We start from the raw sequence: 20,969 nt of genomic DNA, 5'->3' as shown, positions 1-20,969 counted from the left end.
GTCAGTAATGAAAATGAAAGACATTTCCAAGGACAAATCCTTAAAACCTGGCACTGAGCGGATTATTATATGCCTGGAACGGTTTGATATACCCGGGATCTGCCACTGTATGAGTTAATCCATTGTTTGTGTGTCAGTCTGTGCGCAGCTTGTTTATCTAGATACTGGCAGCTTGCCTGCAGCTACTGAAATCTGTGTGCCAAGTCCGTGCCAGCCGCAAATGCCCCCTCCTCCGCTGTGTCTGCACTGTGCCCACATAGGACCTGTGCCCGCCTATATGTATAACACACAGAACCTGCCCAGCCCCCTTCCTGGAGAGCTAAGCTTGCCCCATCCTCTGCTGTGCCAGCCGCCCCTCATTATCTGCACACAATGCGCGCCAATCCTTCTATTCATACACAGTATAAACAAACAGCCTGTCCTGGCACTCTCTCTCCCCTGCTGCCCACTTGCCAGGCCCAGCCCATTGTGATCCTGAAATCAGGTTACTCTCACCTTCTAGCATTATTCCACACGGCATGTACTGTAGCAAGGAAAGTATTAAACCATTTATCAATAAAGATTTGCATCATATGCCCCGAAAATACCAGTTTTTGCCACATATATTTAGCATCACACAAATGTATGACAGATGGAAAAGCTGCTGAGATCCCTCCATTTCCGGCAGCAGCTGCAGACCCCATTCCAGAGATTATGTGCCCGTAGTAGCCTATACTACGCAAACTTTGGGCCTAATTCAGACCTGATCGCGCGCTAGTTTTTTTTTGCAGTTCTGCGTTCGCATAGTCACCGCCCATAGGGGAGTGTATTTTAGCTTTGCAAGTGTGCGATCGCATGTGTAGCAGAGCTGTACAAACAGATCTTGTGCAGTCTCTGAGTAGCCCAAGATTCACTCAGCCGCTGCAATCACTTCAGCCTGTCCGGGACCGGAATTGACGTCAGACACCCTCCATGCAAACGCATGGACACGCCTGCGTTTTTCCAACCACTCCCAGAAAACGGTCAGTTGACACCCACAAACGCCCTCTTCCTGTCAATCTCCTTGTGATCGCCTGTGCAAATGGATTCTTCGCACAAACCCATCGCTGAGCGGTGATCCGCTTTGTACCCGTACGACGCGCCTGCGCATTGCGGTGCATACGCAGGCTGTACGAAAATGCAGCCTAGCAATCAGGTCTGAATTAGGCCCTCTGTTAGCAATTGGGCAAAACCATGTGCACTGCAGGGGAGGCAGATATAACATGTGCAGAGAGAGTTAGATTTGGGTGGGGAGTGTTCAAACTGAAATCTAAATTGCAGTGTAAAAATAAAGCAGCCAGTATTTACCCTGCACAGAAACAAAATAACCCACCCAAATCTAACTCTCCCTGCACATATTATATTTGCCCCACCTGCAGTGCACATGGTTTTGCCCATTAGCTAACAAATTTGCTGCTGCAATCAGGTCTGAATTAGGCCCTTAGCTGGTATAACCTCTTCTCCCAGCAATGGCCACCGTGCATGCGTGATCAGCGGACCACATATCTGCAAGAATGATACATCGCAGGGATGGGCTCCTATTTATTTATGTAGCACACACATATTCCGCAGCGCTTTACAGAGAATATTTGCCCATTTCCTGTCCCAGTGAAGTTTGCAATCTATATTCCCTACCACATGTACACACATTCATGCTAGGGTTAATTTTGGGTTGGGAGCCAGTTAACCTACCTGTATATTTTTGAATTGTAGGAGGAAACTCACGCAAGCATGGGGAGAATATACAAACTCCACACAGATAGGGCCATGGTGGGAATCAGTAATACTAACCATTACACCATCCGTGCTGCATGCTTTCCTTCATACATTCCAGCAGTATAATCGCATGTTGTAATGCAATTTTGCTTGATCATCTCGTGCCCAGATCACACTGCCATTGCGACGATTTATAAATGGGCCCCAGAGGGCTGAGAGGGTTTGCTGGGGCCACAACGGGACAGCTGCAGCAGCACGGCAAATAAGGTGTAACTAAGAGTTCTGTTCTATGGTACTAAGAGATCCTTAACTTGCCATGCATAGTGCAGTCCTGGGGACAGGCAAATGCAAATGACATGAATGATGTAGTGGAAAGGACATATTGATATTTATTGCAATGTACTTAGCAACATCGCAAGAACTGTGATTACAAACATTTACTCTGTTAATGTTACCTCTTCATAGCGCAGTGCCAGATACAGCCTGACAGCACGAGAGAAACTAAACGTTCTACAGAGCCCGATTCTGGTGACCACAGTCAGGGCCGTTTCTAGATTTTCTAGAAAAAAATGCCACCATATTAAGACCCACACAGTAATAGTGTTCACTCTAGGCTGTTTTAGCAGGGCGCTGCGCCCTGCCCGTTTTTTAGCAGTCAAAACCCGCCCTGCCCCTTTTGCGGCGCCCTGCTAGAACAGCCGTCCGCTTCCTGCCCTCCCAGCGTGTATAGATGCCGTGCGCATGCGCGCGGCATCCATTCACACATTGGGAGAGAGCTGGGAGAAGCCCAGCACCTCCCCCAACAGTGACGTCGCCGGCCACAGACGCTCTCTATAGTAGCGTCTGTGGGCCGCACCACTTGCACCATATTATGCCCCCTGCACCATATTATGTCACACGCCGCAATGCCCGTGTTACATTATGCCCTACAGTAAAGCTTCTAACTACTTTTAAATTACCTGTTCGTTGCCAGGGGTTTCATGTGCTGGGTGTCATGCTAGTTGCCAGCGCTTTCACGCACTGGGTGTCATGCTCGTTGCCAGGGGTTTCAAGCACTTGGTGTCATGCTCGTTGCCAGGGGTTTCAAGCGCTTGGTGTCATGCTCGTTGCCAGGGGTTTCATGCGCTGGGTGTCATGCTCGTTGCCAGGGGTTTCAAGCGCTTGGTGTCATGCTAATTGCCAGGGGTTTCATGCGCTGGGTGTCATGCTCATTGTCGATGGTTTTATGCACTGGGATCCATGCTCGTTGCCAAGGGGAATGCTCATTGCCAAGGGGAATGCTTGTTGCTAAGGGGAATGCTGGCAGGTGCTAGCACTGATATCACGCTCCTCCTCTTCCCGAGTACTCCGAGAAGGGGTGGAGTTTCATGGAATGATGAGGTTGCGTAGTGATGTCAGCCCCCTGAGCGTGGTACTAGGGTGGAGGGGGAGCGGTAAGAGGACAAAGTGCCGTGGCGGGCTCCCTGTGTGGTTGCATGGCTCATCCACTGCAAGAAATGGCACTGACCACAGTACAGTGCAGAGCCCGATTATGGTGACCACAGTACAGTGCAGAGCCTGATTCTGGTGACAATAGTACAGTGCAGAGCCCGATTCTGGTGACAACAGTACAATGCAGAGCCCGATTCTGGTGACAACAGTACAGTGCAGAGCCCGATTCTGGTGACAACAGTACAATGCAGAGCCCGATTATGGTGACAACAGTACAGTGCAGAGCCCGATTCTGGTGACAACAGTACAAGGCAGAGCCCGATTATGGTGACAACAGTACAGTGCAGAGCCCGATTCTGGTCAGTAAAGGGCAAAGCCCAATTCTAGTGATAACAATACAATGCAGAGCCCTAGTCTTTTGACCACAGTACAGTGCAGAGCCATATTCTGTTGACCATAGTGGAATACAGAGCTCTCTTCTGTTGGCCACAGTACAGTGCAGAGCCCTATTCTGGTGACCACAGTACAGTGCAGAGCCCTATTCTGGTGACCACAGTACAGTGCAGAACCCTATTCTGGTGACCACAATACAATGCAGAGCCCTATTCTGGTGACCACAGCACAGTGCAGAGCCCTATTCTGGTGACCACAGTACAGTGCAGAGCCCTTTTCCGGTGACATCCACAATGGAATGCAGAGCCTGATTCTGGTGACATCACTACACTTTATACCTTTGATTTCTGACTGCAACCCGGTAGGACAACCCTGGTGACATCACCCAGACTGCCGTACCCCTGCACTGCCCATGACATTTATTGCTGTATGATAGGGATGTCTCTGACCCATCACCCACACTTCTGGTCCTCCCAGCTGCCCTGTCTCTGCCCCTTAGTGCAGTAATGTTGAATCATGGGGTACCCTTTGCACATCCCCATAGTTTCAGAAAGCAGTCTTGGAAAGCAATCATTTTACTCTAAGACCATGTCCAACTCAGCTAACCCGGGACAGGCAGTAACGGCTCGGTGTAACGATACTGTCATTTAAACAACATCTAAAAATTCTTATGTTTGACCCCAAATTACTCTTGCAGTGACCAGCTCTATCCTCACCTCACCGCTGCTGCGAGAGAGACCTCGTGACGTGTGCAGAAGTGTATGCTGTAAGTGCTGGCGGAGCTCAGGAAAGGACATATTGTCCTGGTATCTGGAGATGTTCTTCCTGGTCCTCTAGGTCAGACTCCTTTTCCTGGCTCTATGACCGACGGTTCCTGCTCTCACTCTCCATGTTTTCTACTCTTTCCGGATCCTTTTGTTTCGGTTCTGAGGGGATTTCATGGTTTCGCTGTTGCTGAGATACTGAGAAGAGATGTTCAGCATGAGAGAAATGGGCCAGTATTGGGGCCTGGCACAGCCACAGAGGACGGGAGGGTAGGGGTGGGCCGGCATCTGAAGTTCTGATTATTCTCTGCCAAGCTAAAAGCGTTCCTGACGTGGGCCCTAGAGCTTAGACGTTTCCTTGCTAGCTGTCGTAAAGGTCATGCCTCAAGGTCAATTTAGACGTAAACAAGAACCGTACAGACTGTACTCTTGTGGGCAACCCTATAGATGCCAAGATGTTAGTGCAATTCTCCGGGAAACTCTGATACACCCAATTGCACCTCTCTCCCTTAGGCCCTCTTCCTAGTGACTACTGCGATGCACTCGGCTGATAATCCTGGCTCAGCAGTGATTGTCACCTCATACAGTGACTACTATAAAACATGTGCAGAGAGAGTTAGATTTGGGTGTGGTGTGTTCAAACTGAAATCTAAATTGCAGTGTAAAAATAAAGCAGCCAGTATTTACCCTGCACAGAAACAAAATAACCCACCCAAATCTAACTCTCTCTGCACATGTTACATCTGCCACACCTGCAGTGCACATGGGCCCTCATTCCGAGTTGTTCGCTCGCTAGCTACTTTTAGCAGCATTACACACGCTAGGCCGCCGCCCTCTGGGAGTGTATCTTAGCATAGCAGAATAGCAGAATTGCGAACGAAAGATTAGCAGAATTGCGAATAGAAAATTCTTAGCAGTTTCTGAGTAGCTCGAGACTTACTCCTACACTGCAATCAGCTCAGCCCATTTAATTCCTGGTATGACGTCACAAACACGCCCTGCGTTCGGCCAGCCACTCCCCCGTTTCTTCAGACACTCCTGCGTTTTATCCTGGCACGCCTGTGTTTTTCCTAGTGATGAGCGGGTTCGGTTTCTCGGAAACCGTACCCCCCTGAACTTCACCCTTTTTACACGGGTCCGAGCCATACTCGGATTCTCCCGTAAGGCTCGGGTAACCCGAGCGCGCCCGAACGTCATCATCCCGCTGTTGGATTCTCGCGAGATTCGGATTCTATATAAGCAGCCGCGCGTCGCCGCCATTTTCACTCGTGCATTGGAAATGTTAAGGAGAGGACGTGGCTGGTGTCCTCTCCGTTATTGTTGAACTTGTTTGTGCTGTGCACTATTGCTTAATTGTGGGGAGGGCTGGGGAGCAGCTGTATAATATAGGAGGAGTACAGTGCAGAGTTTTGCTGATCAGTGACCACCAGTTATCCGTTCTCTGCCTGAAAAAAACGCTCCATATCTGTGCTCAGTGTGCTGCATATATCTGTGCTCACACTGCTTAATTGTGGGGACTGGGGAGCAGCTGTATTATATAGCAGGAGTACAGTGCAGAGTTTTGCTGACAGTGACCACCAGTATATGTTGTCTGCCTGAAAAACACTCCATATCTGTGCTCAGTGTGCTGCTTTATTGTGGGGACTGGGGACCACCAGTATAATATTATATAGGAGGAGTACAGTGCAGAGTTTTGCTGACCAGTGACCACCAGTATATAATATATAGCATTATGGTACAGTAGGCCACTGCTGTACCTACCTCTGTGTCGTCATTAAGTATACTATCCATCTACATTCTATACCTGTGGTGCATTTTAGTTTTGCAGTTTGCTGACACAGTGACCACCAGTATATATAGCAGTACGGTACGGAAGGCCACTGCTGTACCTACCTCTGTGTCGTCATTAAGTATACTATCCATCTACATTCTATACCTGTGGTGCATTTTAGTTTTGCAGTTTGCTGACACAGTGACCACCAGTATACTATATATAGCAGTACGGAAGGCCACTGCTGTACCTACCTCTGTGTCGTCATTCATTAAGTATACTATCCATCTACATTCTATACCTGTGGTGCATTTTAGTTTTGCAGTTTGCTGACACAGTGACCACCAGTACACTATATATAGCAGTACGGAAGGCCACTGCTGTACCTACCTCTGTGTCGTCATTCATTAAGTATACTATCCATCTACATTCTATACCTGTGGTGCATTTTAGTTTTGCAGTTTGCTGACACAGTGACCACCAGTATATATAGCAGTACGGTACGGAAGGCCACTGCTGTACCTAGCTCTGTGTCGTCATTAAGTATACTATCCATCTACATTCTATACCTGTGGTGCATTTTAGTTTTGCAGTTTGCTGACACAGTGACCACCAGTATACTATATATAATAGCAGTACGGTACGGAAGGCCACTGCTGTACCTACCTCTGTGTCGTCATTAAGTATACTATCCATCTACATTCTATACCTGTGGTGCATTTTAGTTTTGCAGTTTGCTGACACAGTGACCACCAGTATACTATGTATAGCAGTACGGAAGGCCACTGCTGTACCTACCTCTGTGTCGTCATTAAGTATACTATCCATCTACATTCTATACCTGTGGTGCGCCTCTTTTTTTCTTTGCATCATGTGCTGTTTGGGGACAATTTTTTTGAAGTGCCATCCTGCCTGACACTGCAGTGCCACTCCTAGATGGGCCAGGTGTTTGTGTCGGCCACTTGTGTCGCTTAGCTTAGTCACACAGCGACCTTGGTGCGCCTCTTTTTTTCTTTGCATCATGTGCTGTTTGGGGACAATTTTTTTGAAGTGCCATCCTGCCTGACACTGCAGTGCCACTCCTAGATGGGCCAGGTGTTTGTGTCGGCCACTTGTGTCGCTTAGCTTAGTCACACAGCGACCTTGGTGCGCCTCTTTTTTTCTTTGCATCATGTGCTGTTTGGGGACTATTTTTTTGAAGTGCCATCCTGCCTGACACTGCAGTGCCACTCCTAGATGGGCCAGGTGTTTGTGTCGGCCACTTGTGTCGCTTAGCTTAGCCATCCAGCGACCTCGGTGCAAATTTTAGGACTAAAAATAATATTTTGAGGTGTGAGGTGTTCAGAATAGACTGGAAATGAGTGGAAATTATGGTTATTGAGGTTAATAAAACTATGGGATCAAAATGACCCCCAAATTCTATGATTTAAGCTGTTTTTTAGGGTTTTTTGTAAAAAACACCCGAATCCAAAACACACCCGAATCCGACAAAAAAAATTCGGTGAGGTTTTGCCAAAACGCGTCCGAATCCAAAACACGGCCGCGGAACCGAATCCAAAACCAAAACACAAAACCCGAAAAATGTCCGGTGCACATCACTAGTTTTTCCGCACACTCCCAGAAAACAATCAGTTTCCGCCCAGAAACACCCACTTCCTGTCAATCACACTCCGATCACTTCAACGATGAAAATTCTTCGTTCGGACGTGAGTAAATCTACTAAGTTTTGTGCTAAATTACTTAGCGCATGCGCACTGCGTACCATGCGCATGTGCACTGCGTACCATGCGCATGTGCATTATTGCCTTAATCGCTCCGTTGCGAAAATCGGCAACGAGCGAACAACTCGGAATGACCCCCATGGTTTTGCCCATTAGCTAACAAATTTGCTGCTGCGATCAGATCTGATTTAGGCCCTTTATTCCCAATTAACCTATGTATGATTTTGTAGTGTGTGTTGCAACCCATGCAAACACATGGAGAACATGCAAACTCCACACATATATGTGCAATGACCTCAATGCTGTGAGGCAGAAACTGTGCTGCACTAACAGAATATGGGGGGTCATTCCGAGTTGTTCGCTCGTTATTTTTTTCCGCTACGGGGCGATTAGTCGCAAACTGCGCATGCGCAATGTTCGCAGTGCACCTGCGCCAAGTAAATTTGCACAAAAGTTTGGTAATTTACTCACGGCCTAATGAGGTTTTTTCATCGTTCTGCTGATCGTAGTGTGGTTGACAGGAAGTGGGTGTTTCTGGGCGGAAACTTACCATTTTCTGGGAGTGTGCGGAAAAACGCAGGCCTGTCAGGGAAAAACGCGGGAGTGTCTGGAGAAACGGGGGAGTGGCTGGGCGAACACTGGGTGTGTTTGTGACGTCAAACCAGGAACGAAACTGACTGAACTGATCGCAGTGTAGGAGTAAGTCTCGAGCTACTCAGAAACTGCTAAGAAAATTCTATTCGCAATTCTGCTAATCTTTCGTTCGCAATTCTGCTAAACTAAGATTCACTCCCAGAGGGTGGCGGCTTAGCGTGTGCAATGCTGCTAAAAGCAGCTAGCGAGCGAACAACTCGGAATGAGGGCCTATGGGCCCTCATTCCGAGTTGTTCGCTCGCTAGCTACCTTTAGCAGAAATGCAAACACAAAGCCGCCGCCCTCTGGGAGTGTATCTTAGCATAGCAGAATTGCTAACGAAAGATTAGCAATTCTGCTATTAAGTATTTCCTTGCAGTTTCTGAGTAGCTCCAGACCTACTCCTAGATTGCGATCACCTCAGTCCGTTTAGTTGGTTTGACGTGACAAACACGCCCAGCGTCCGGCCAGCCACTCCCCCGTTTCTCCAGCCACTCCTGCGTTTTTACCTGACACGCCTGCGTTTTTTAGCACACTCCCTGAAAACGGCCAGTTTCCGCCCAGAAACACCCACTTCCTGTCAATCACACTACGATCAGCAGAGCGATTGAAAAGCTTCGTTCGCCGTGAGTAAAATAGCATAGTTTTGTGTAAAATTGCTTAGCGTGTGCGCCCTGCTGTGCATACGCATGCGCAGAACTGCCGGATTTTAGCCTATTAGCAATTCTGCTAAAAATAGCAGCGAGCGAACAACTCGGAGTGACCACCATGGAGCATTGTGAAATGCCTAATGCAGGATATATTAGAGATATTGGGGGTTATGTAATAGGTTATGGAATAGGTTCTGAGATTAAGGAACCGTTGCGTTTTTAAGGAGTTGACCTCTAAAATTAAAGCTGCAATCCGTTAAATGGATGGTTTTGCCTTATAACTGATTGGCGCTTTTAAATTAGCAGCAAAGTTGAAAGCACTCCGGCTCCTTAATCTGGGGTCCTGTAACATAACCCCCATCATCTGCACTAGGGCCGTTGCTGGACTGTGGCCTTGACCGGAATACCAAGCTGAGCTCTGACAAGCTTAGTGCAAGCATCCGTTCTTTCCTAATAAGCAGAGGGAGAGTTTGGAGCGGCGTCTTATTTTTGGCGCCAGGCTCAGTCAGTGCACCCGCGGCGGATACTGTTACACGTTTCTGAGCCTTAAATACTATTTTTACAGCAAAATTACAAGTTTGATCAGCTTGAAAAAAGAGAGAAACTGATTTTTGTGGGGGTAATTCAGACCTGATTGCAGCAGCAAATTTGTTAGCAGTTGGGCAAAAACCATGGGGGTCATTCAGACCTGATCGCACGCTAGGTGTTTTCGCTGCAGTGCGATCAGGTCAGAACTGCGCATGCGTATGCACCGCAATGCGCAGGTGCGTTGTATCGTTGCTGTGCGATGGATTATACGAAGAATCCTTTCGCACAGCCAATCGCAAGGAGATTGACAGGAAGAGGGCGTTTGTGGGTGGCAACTGACCGTTTTCAGGGAGTGTTTGGAAAAAACGCAGGCGTGTCCAAGCGTTTGCAGGGGGGATGTTTGACGTCAGTTCCGAGACCTGACAGGCTGAAGTGATCGCAGCGGCTGAGTAAGTTCTGAGCTACTGCCCAAAACTTTTTTTGTAGTGCTCGGCTGCACATGCGGTCGCACACTTGCAAAGCAAAAATACACTCCCCTATAGGCGGCGACTATCTGCAAAAAATAGCTAGCGAGCGATCAGGTCTGAATGACCCCCCATGTGCACTGCAGGTGGGGCAGATATAACATGTGCAGAGAGAGTTAGATTTGGATGGGTTATATTGTTTCTGTGCAGGGTAAATACTGGCTGCTTTATTTTTACACTGCAATTTAGATTTCTGTTTGAACACACCCCACCCAAATCTAACTCTCTCTCTGCACATGTTACATCTGCCCCTCCCCCCTTGAAACGCACACGGGGGTAATTCAGATCTGATCACTAGGAAGCAATTTTTTTTGCCCTGCGATCAGATAGTCGCCGCCAATAGGGGAGTGTATTTTCGCTTTGCAAGTGTGCGATTGCATGTGTAGCAGAGCTGTACAAACTGTTTTTGTGCAGTCTCTGCACAGTCCAGGACTTACTCACCCGCTGCAAACACTTCAGCCTGTCCGGGACCGGATTTGACATCAGACACCCGCCCTTCAAACGATTGAGCCCGCCTGCGTTTTTCCGGACACTCCCTGAAAACGGTCAGTTCCCACCCACAAACACCCTCTTCCTGTCAATCACCATGCGAACGCCTGTGCGAATGGATCCTTCGCACAAACCCGTCACTGACCGGCGAACCCCACTGTAGCCATCCGTTGTACCTCCGCATTGCGGTGCATACGCATGCACAGTTTGGATCTGATCGCCCGCTGTGCGAAAACGCACAGCAGCAATCAGATCTGAATTAGGCCCATTAGCTAACAAATAATTTTTACACTGCAATTTAGATTTCAGTTTGTACACACCCCACCCAAATCCAAGTCTCTGCACATGTTACATCTGCCCCACCTGCAATGCACATGGGCCCTCATTCCGAGTTGTTCGCTCGCTAGCTGCTTTTAGCAGCATTGCAAACGCTAAGCCGCCGCCTACTGGGAGTGAATCTTAGCTTAGCAGAATTGCGAACGAAAGATTAGCAGAATTGCGATTAGAAATTTCTTTGCAGTTTCTGAGTAGCTCCAGACTTACTCTGCCACTGTGATCAGCTCAGTCAGTTTCGTTCCTGGTTTGACGTCACAAACACACCCAGCGTTCGCCCAGACACTCCCCCGTTTCTTCAGACACTCCCGCGTTTTTCCCAGAAACGGCAGCGTTTTTTCGCACACACCCATAAAACGTCCAGTTTCCACCCAGAAACACCCACTTCCTGTCAATCACACTACGATCACCAAAACGATGGAAAGTCTTCGTTAGGCCGTGAGTAAAATAACAAACTTTTGTGCACATTTACTTGGCGCAGATGCACTGCGAACATTGCGCATGCGCAGTTTGCGACTAATCGCACCGATGCAAAGAAAAATAATGCGCGAACAACTCGGAATGAGGGCCATGGTATTGCCCAACTGCTAACAAGTTTGCTGCTGCGATCAACTCTGAATTACTCCTTGCCCTCTGGGAGTGTATCTTAGCTTAGCAGAATTGCAAACGAAAGATTAGCAGAATTGCGAATAGAAAATTCTTAGCAGTTTCTGAGTAGCTCGAGATCAGCTCAGGCCGTTTCGTTCCTGGTTTGACGTCACAAACACGCCCTGCGTTCGGACAGCCACTCCCCCGTTTCTCCAGACACTCCCGCGTTTTATCCTGGCACGCCTGTGTTTTTCCGCACACTCCCTGAAAACAGTCAGTTTCCGCCCAGAAACAGCCACTTCCTGTCAATCACACTCCGATCACTTCAACAATGAAAATTCTTCGTTCTGCCGTGAGTAAATCTACTAAGTTTTGAGCTAAAATACTTAGCGCATGCGCACTGCGTACCATGCGCATGCGCATTTTCGCATTAATCGCTCCGTTGCGAAAATCGGCAACGAGCGAACAACTCGGAATGACCCCCCATGTCCACAGTGTATACAGGAAAATGGTATAGAACAGTATATCTGCCCCTGTACAGACTGGGCTGGCTGGCTGGGTAATTATATGTGACCCAGCTGTGAGAGAGGAGTTTGACGTCTGCACTCTCCAGGACCTTGATATATAACCTCTCCGGGGGTAACTGGAGAGCGCATTCAAGGTCTGTGTATTGGAAAAAGGGTCACAGAGATCGTGTGGTGCTTAGTACCACTGGCAGTCACAATAGAGGGAACGGGCGCACACTAAATATGGCAAATGGCCGCTGTATATGCGACACCGCTTTCACTGCAGGACATCTAGGTGTATACAGTGTGTCAGTGCAGCAAGTGATAAGCACCCTGGGAGAGGGTGAGGTTCTGCTCAGGGACGGGCCTATGAAATGTGTCACCAGTGACCGTGCCTGTTACTTGTCGGATGCAAGGGTGAAAGTCCCGCAATTGGTCGATAATTTTCATCTGCGCATGCCTCTCCTCAGTGGCTAAAAAGTCGCAAATGGCGTTTGTCCGATGGTGGGTACAGAGTCGCAGGATCGATTGAGATGAACAGTCTCAGAAATGTATTGGGATTGTGTTTTGCGGTTCTTGAGTGTTGACTGGGAGGTGGCTGTTCAGACACGGAGCTGCACTGTCTTATGGGCGTCCTAAGGGAGTGCCGCAGAAATGGCTGCGAACTCAGAGGCTTAAACGCTTGCATTGGAGGCCGTGCTGTGACGGAGATTCTGCAACTGGCGCATTTTGCCGATGGTGCGAGTGGAATTGTTGCGACTACAGATGCACAAAGTGAGCGCCCCGGTTCTTGTACATTTAGACGGGCACACTTGTGGTTGCATTAGCATACTGTTTCAGACACGACTCTGCAGCAAAAGCACTAAAGCCTTTGCAGCATTGTGCGATTCAGATTCTGCCGGCTCCCACCTCCCCTTTCCTGTGTCCTCACTTCATACTATGTACTTCCTAGTAATACTGTAACTGGATTTCCCAGTAGTATCTGTTCGCACTATGGTGGTCATTCCGAGTTGATCGCTCGCTAGCAGTTTTTAGCAGCTGTGCAAACGCTATGCCGCCGCCCACTATGAACACTCCCTGAAAACAGTCAGTTGACACCCAGAAACGCCCTCTTCCTGTCAATCACTCTGCGGCCAGATGAAACTACATCGTTCGTTGTGCCGAGTTTTTGCCTGATCGCTACACAGCGAACGAATGCAGCTAGCGAACAACTCGGAATGACCCCCCGTACTGGAACTCAGACCCCAAAAGGGTTGGGGCTGCCAGACAGTGGAGAGGCTCCAGCAACTTCCCCGGGTCCAAGATGAATGATAAAATAGTAATGACTCGTTCTTAAATGGACCCCTTAATATTGTGGATGTTCTCTGGGCTGCAGCTATCCAAAAGGAAGAACACCCTGCACCCAAACATACTCACCTCTCCAGAGTCTGGCATCGGTGCTGCAGAAATCACTGGAAACATTTGGAAGATGCCGTGTTCCCCGTGTTATGCACGTGCACTGTAGGCAAATCACCTGGAGGGTGTTCCCTGGGCAGTGGCTAGCCAAAAGGAAGAACCCCAGTTTCAAAGCCGGGCACTTATAGCAGAGGAGGGCCCCAGATAGGCTTGTGCCAGCCAGACTAGAGCTCCGCCCACTTCTTCCTCTAATAAAAAAATAAGGAAAAATAAAAAAAATAAGGAAAAGGGTGGATGAAGGCAGTTGTAGTTCTCCCAATACCCAGAGCCCCAACTTCTCTATTGTGGTCTGCCTCCGAATAAAAACACATTTGGTTAAGCCCTATGGTGCGTACAGATTGTAAGTTACCTCTGCGGTTGCAGGGCTTCTGGAGACAGCTGTTCTCTGTGATCCGATTAGTACGGTGAGAGCAGGTGACCATACTGTAGTGATGGCCCTAATTTGCATCTGGTTTGCTTATCATTTGGTATATGACTTGGCAGTCATTTGAAGGTCCCCTTCTGTCAAACATAAGGCAAGGCTAATTACTTTCTGACAAAAACCTGAACCTGTGTAAAGAATTTAGGGGGAGGTGTATCAAACATGGGAGAGAGATAAAGTGGAAGTAAAATAAACTAGCAGCCAATCAGCTCCTAACTGCCATGTTACAGGCTGGGTTTGAATAATGACAGCTAGCAGCTGATTGGCTGGTACTTTATTTCCATCCCCCTTATCTTTATCCAAGCTTTGATAAATCTCCCCCTTAGATCGTAAGCTCAAGTGGGCATGGGTCTGATGATGTCACTTATTCAATAACCTCTGGGAAGTGCAATGGCATATGTCGGTGCAACACACAAAAACAATAACTAAGTATTATAGGCAAAGACAGGATGTACAGATGATAAGATGGGGGATTGTACACAAAAAAAAGGTATTTATTTTAAAAGTGAACCGTAACTATTCGCTAGGCAGTAAGACCTGACGGCAGAAATAATTGCTTGATCCTGTTGTTGATACAGCAGCTTTTACGGTCACAGCCTATTTAGCAAGGATCACCATCATAATACTTGTTTTGTTGTCTCAGAATGTCAATAAGAGAGAAAAGTTAATGAAAAATATACTTTAGAAGTAACTTAAAACATTTTTTCCAGAGGTCTATGGGGGAAATGAATCAAGCCTTGGAGAGTGATAAAGTGGAGAAGTTGCACAAAGCAATCAATCCGCTTCCAACTGTTATCCCCGAAACTGTGCCAGATAAAACCTTGCTTTGGGCAACTGTTCTATCTTTCTCCGAGGCTTGATTCATCTCCCCCTGGGCGGGATGTACTAATGTACACCGCCACCCAGCGCCGCGATATGTACTTACATATGCGGTCAGCATTGCGGACGACAACTCTTCTGATAAGTTCTGTGCGTCCGCTGTGCATGCGGTTTGCCGCCATCAGCAAACTGCGCTGCGGGCCACTGACGCGGCTGAGTCTGAATGACCTCTGTAGTGCGCAAGTGCCGCATGGGTCCTGTGTTGTCGGATGTAATATGGCTGCAGACGTCAATTGATTGACAGTCTGTAGCCGTGTGGTGGCGACAATGGCCTCCGTTTTGTGAAGGGTGCTGAGGCGTAGATCTCTGTCTTCCTGCTGAGATTTCCCGCTATCAGTGACCTCATGGGTTACTCAGCCGGCCAGGGGTACTGCGGGTGATCCAGTGCTGCATCTTTGGGTGCAAAAGGGGATCACACATGCACGCTGAGGTGTCGCCAAAATGTCGCCATATTACCTGTCAGCATTTCAACAATGTTGCTGCCGACTTTAGCGATGTTGAAATTGTGACCATCGACAGGCTGGTGTCCTCCCGAACTAAGAAACCAAACTGTGTCTTTTGGTTCCCACTGAACATGCAAGAGTCCGCTCTCCTGGTCACACGTGCGCATATTGCTCCGGTAGGGCCGTAAGTTACCCCTAAGTGCTCCTGACCAGCATCATACAGGCAGTTGATCAATTATTAGATTGCGGTGATATGTGATTTAGTATTGCGATAAAGAGAAAGAAATCAGTGTCAGAGCCACGAAGATGCGGGAGTGTAGGTAAGTGCGTCATACCGCCTCATATTTATTATTATTATTATTACATTTTATTTATAAGGCGCCACAAGTCTTTCACAGCGCCGTACAGAGGACAGTACAGGGAGACAGAACTTAACATTACAGTAAAAAATAACACAAATCGAGTACAGGTAACAAAGAGCATCACAATTCTCATACATAATACAGCTTAGATGTAAGTAGCGAGGGAGTAATCATCGTACTACTAGGAGCTGGCGGCCATAGATAGAGATGAGTCTTTACCAGCAGGAGAGAAAGCGGTAAAGATGGTCGTTGAGTAGGGGAGAGCTGTGAGTGAAATGTGAGGAGAAGAGGGCTTAGACAACAAGAGGGAAGAGGGCCCTGCTCTGAAGAGCTAACAATCTAGTGGGAAGGGGCGACAGACAGATGACATGGGGTGCAAGCAAGCGGGAGGTAGCCTGATGGCGGGTGCAGAGATGGTCAAGGCATGGAGCAGGGGGATGGAGGAGCAGCCTCAGGACTAGGTTATGCGTTGGGAGGGTACGCTTCGATGAATAGGTGGGTTTTCAGTGCCCGTTTGAAGCTTTGCAAGGTTGGGGAGAGTCTAATAGAGTGGGCGAGTGCGTATACTGAAGGGGTGCAGCACGGGGAAAATCTTGTACTCGAGCATGGGAAGCAGTGACCAAGGTAGAGGCGACGGTCATTGGCCAACCGTAGGGGGTATGAAGGAAGAGGGGAATTAGAGATGGCCTCGTTTGTGAGGAGTTTGAAGAGGATTCGGGAGCCAGTGCAGATTTTGTAGAAGGGGAAGAAGTGGAGCGACCCATTGCACACTGTGCGGCTAAAGCAGCGTTAGGAGCAAATAGCAAACGGGAGCAAGTTTTTTGTGTAACAAACCATGTTGCAAGGCACGACTATATTGGTCTGTTACCCCGGCATGTCTGAGAGAACTCACCAGCACACCCCAGAGAGTAGACCAGGCTCCAGCACTTCCCCAAGGCTCAGCGACGTGATTGGTGGTGAATTGCATCATCATGGCGGCTTCCCTACAAAATAGTGCTGTGAGTGGTGGGATTAAACAGCAGTGCACCAGTTCCCGACACATATCATCCCCCCACACTCCCAACTGGGCCTCCTCTCTGGCATCTGCTGGGAGGCCTAGGTAAAAACGTTGATAGATATTAGAGATGTGCAGCGGGCATTTTATTATTATAGGATTATGTAGGATTATAGGATTAGGGTCCGCGGTCGTGTTTTGGATTCGGACGCGTTCTGGCAAAACCACCCTTTCGGATTTTTGTCGGATTTGGATGCACTTTGTATTCGGGTGTTTGTTTTTAAACTTAAAACAGCTAAATCATAGAATTTGGGGGTCATTTTGATCCTATAGTATTATTAACCTCAATAACAATAATTTCCACTAATTTCCAGTCTATTCTGAATACCTCACAATATTACTTTTAGTCCTAAAATTTGCACCGAGGTCGCTGGATGACTAAGCTAAGCGACCCAAGTGGGCGGCACAAACACCTGGCCCATCTAGGAGTCGCACTGCAGTGTCAGACAGGATGGCACTTCAAAAAATAGTCCCCAAACAACACATGATGCAAAGATAAATAAAGAAAAAAGAGGTGCAAGATGGAATTGTCCTTGGGCCCTCCCACCCACCCTTATGTTGTATAAACAGGACGTGCACACTTTAACAAGCCCATCATTTCAGTGACAGGGTCTGCCACACAACTGTGGCTGAAATGACTGGTTGGTTTGGGCCCCCACCAAAAAAGAAGCAATCAATCTCTCCTTGCACAAACTGGCTCTACAGAGGCAAGATGTCCACCTCCTCCTCATCGTCCGATTCCTCACCCCTTTCACTGTGTACATCCCCCTCCTCACAGATTATTAATTCGTCCCCACTGGAATCCACCATCACAGGTCCCTGTGTACTTTCTGGAGGCAATTGCTGGTAAATGTCTCCACGGAGGAGGACTATTGGCGTTCCTGTCTAAGGAGGAAATTGACATTGAGGGAGTTGGTGGTGTGGTTTGCAGGAGCTTGGTTACAAGAGGAAGGGATTTAGTGGTCAGTGGACTGCTTCCGCTGTCACCCAAAGTTTTTGAACTTGTCAATGACTTCTGATGAATGCGCTCCAGGTGACGTATAAGGGAGGATGTTCCTAGGTGGTTAACATCCTTACCCCTACTTATTACAGCTTGACAAAGGCAACACACGGCTTGACACCTGTTGTCCGCATTTCTGTTGAAATAATTCCACACTGACGAGGTGATTTTTTTTTGTATTTTGACCAGGCATGTCAATGGCCTTATTCATCCCACGGACAACAGGTGTCTCCCCGGGTGCCTGACTTAAACAAACCACCTCACCATCAGAATCCTCCTCGTCAATTTCCTCCTCAGCGCCAGCAACACCCATATCCTCATCCTGGTGTACTTCAACACTGACATCTTCAATTTGACTATCAGGAACTGGACTGTGGGTGGGTGCTCCTTCCAGCACTTGCAGGGGGGCGTGTAAATGGTGGAAGGAGCCACCTCTTCCCGTCCAATGTTGGGAAGGTCAGGCATCGCAAACGACACAATTGGACTCTCCTTGGGGATTTGTGATTTAGAAGAACGCACAGTTCTTTGCTGTGCTTTTGTGAGCTTAACTCTTTTCATTTTTCTAGCAGGAGGATGAGTGCTTCCATCCTCATGTGAAGCTGAACCACTAGCCATGAACATAGGCCAGGGCCTCAGCCGTTCCTTGCCACTCCGTGTCGTAAATGGCATATTGGCAAGTTTACGCTTCTCATCAGACGATTTTAATTTAGATTTTTGGGTCATTTTACTGAACTTTTGCTTTTTGGATTTTACATGCTCTCTACTATGACATTGGGCATCGGCCTTGGCAGACGACTTTGATGGCATTTCATTGTCTCGGCCATGACTAGTGGCAGCAGCTTCAGCACGAGGTGGAAGTGGATCTTGATCTTTCCCTATTTTACCCTCCACATTATTGTTCTCCATTTTTTAATGTGTGAAATTATATCTGGAATTAGACAGCAGTAATGCCTGGAATTAGATACCACTAGATAGATACCAGATACCACTGTGACTGGAATGATGATGACCTATGCACAGTGACAGGACACTACCACAGCACCCTACAGCAGCAAGATGCAGCACAAGACACTGTACTAGTATTAAGGCCCATATAGCCGGGCCGATGCACGAGAGATGTGTGCTGAGCGAACCGCTCAGCACACATCTCTCCCGCCGCTCAGCACAGCGCGATCTGTGCTGAGCGTGCGGGGGGAGACGGGGGGGGGCGCTCATTTCACCCAGCGGCTGAAGTGAGCGACCCGCTAGATTGGCCTGCATGCAGGCCAATCTAGCGGCAGCGATAGCGATGTGCGGGGCCGCGCATCGCTATCGCTGAGGGGGCTACACACGGAGTGATCAGGCTGATATTCTAAGCAATCTAGTCAGATTGCTTAGAATATCGCTCCGTGAGTACCCCCCTTTAGTAATGTAGTATTACTGAGCACCACAAGACAATGAGCTGTAATACTAAGCACTGATGATACTGAGTACTGATGATACTACGGAGAACTGACACTGAGCAGCACAATTAGCACAAGACACTGTACTAGTATTGGTAATGTATTAGTGAGCAGCACGATGCAGCACAAGACAATGAGCACTGATACTGAGCACTGATACTGAGCACTGATGATACTACTGAGAACTGACACTGAGTACTACAGCACGATGCAGCACAAGACAATGAGCACTGATACTGAGCACTGATACTGAGCACTGATGATACTACTGAGAACTGACACTGAGTACTACAGCACGATGCAGTACAAGAGAGACACTGTACAAGTATTAGTGAGCAGCACAAAAGCACTCTGGAATTGTCACCCCCCAGATACCACTGTGACTGGAATGATGATGACCGATGCACAGTCACAGGACACTACTACCACACACCCTGCAGCAGCAAGATGCAGCACAAGAGAGACACTGTACTAGTATTACTGAGCAGCAATAAGCACTGATACTGAGCATTGATACTGAGAACTGACACTGAGAGAACGTAGCCACTTCCTCTCTGTACTCTCTACAATGCACGAGTGAAAATGGTGGCGACGCACGGCTCTTTATATGGAACCCGAATCTCGCGAGAATCTGACAGCGGAATTATGACGTTTTGCCTCGTTTGGGTTTTCCGAGTCAGGCGGGAACAACCGAGCCTGTCTTGGACCCGTGTTTGACACGTGAAGTTCTCAGAGAACCGAACCCGCTCATCTCTAGTAGATATGAGTCGGATGCAGTCCTGCAGGCAATAGAGATGTACTCATAATGTTAACAGTTATAATATCAATATTTACGATGACCAGGGGCGTATCTACCCATTGGCCAGGATGGCACTCGCCAGGGGCGCCAGCCGAGCAGGGGGCGCTGCCCGACGGTGCCACCCTTGGCCAATGGGCGGAGTCCCTTAAGCTGTAGTGTCTGGCAATACCTGCTGTGCCGAGCTGCCTGTGCATTGCCTGGGATGGAGGGCGGAGGATTGCTCAGCAGGCAAGAGCTGGCGCCGGTGTCTGGCACCGCAGTGCAGTACAGGGAAGAAACTGAAAATATACTACAACTCCCAGCAATTATTGCTGTCGGGAGCTCCCGGCGGCAAGGGTGCTGGGAGCTGTAGTTTATTTTCAGTTTCTTCACGTAGTTTGGTGCAGTGCCGGACACCGGCGCCAGCTCTTGCCTGCTGAGCGATCCCCCACCCTCCATCCCAGGCAGCTTGGCACAGCAGGTATTGCCAGACACTACGGCTATCTGCTGGGATGTTGTGGGGTGGGGACTAGGGCGATGTGCTGTGTGGGGAGGCTATGTATGTGCTGGGAGTGGGGGAGACTACTACTACTATGTGCTAAGGGCGGACTACAGCTATGTGCTGGGAGGGGGATGGGGACTATTACTATGTGCTTGTGGAGGTGAGTGGCTATGTGCAGGGAGGGGGACTATTGCTATCTATGCTGACAGGAACTATTGTTATGTGATGGGAGGGGGGTGGGGACTACTGTATGTCTGTGTTGGGAGAGGTGGAGACTACGGCTACAGTATGTGCTGGGGGGACTATGGCTATTGCTTGGAGAGGTGGGGGCTATGGCAATTTACTGGGAGGGGACTATAGCTATGTGCTGGGAGGGGGATGGGGACTATGACTGTATGACTGTGGGGGCTTATCTGGCACTGTGGGGGCATATGTGTATCTAGCAATGTGGGGGCATATCTGGCACTGTAGGGGCAATATGTGTATCTGGCACTGTGGGGGCATATCTAACACCGTGGGTGCATATCTGGCACTGTGGGGGCATATGTGTATCTGGCACTGTGGTGTC

At 48.5% G+C, this 20,969-nt stretch overlaps 1 protein-coding gene and 1 long non-coding RNA gene across 8 annotated transcripts in view; one reads left to right on the top strand and one right to left on the bottom strand.

Moving 5' to 3' along the window:
- LOC134965860 (uncharacterized) overlaps nucleotides 1-4,685 on the bottom strand; it is a 206,593-nt gene extending 201,908 nt beyond the window's left edge. The window contains exon 1 of the long non-coding RNA XR_010188524.1: nucleotides 4,275-4,685. This is a non-coding gene — a long non-coding RNA (uncharacterized LOC134965860). The remainder of the gene's footprint in view (nucleotides 1-4,274) is intronic.
- GRAMD1A (GRAM domain containing 1A) overlaps nucleotides 1-20,969 on the top strand; it is a 268,012-nt gene that overhangs the window by 72,620 nt on the left and 174,423 nt on the right. The gene's annotated exons all lie outside the window — the stretch shown is intronic.

Source organism: Pseudophryne corroboree, chromosome 10 (genome assembly GCF_028390025.1).
Source record: "Pseudophryne corroboree isolate aPseCor3 chromosome 10, aPseCor3.hap2, whole genome shotgun sequence".
Classification (NCBI taxonomy): domain Eukaryota; kingdom Metazoa; phylum Chordata; class Amphibia; order Anura; family Myobatrachidae; genus Pseudophryne; species Pseudophryne corroboree.
The sequence above is the reverse complement of the archived record's forward strand: the minus strand, read 5'-3'. Positions and strand labels throughout refer to the sequence as shown.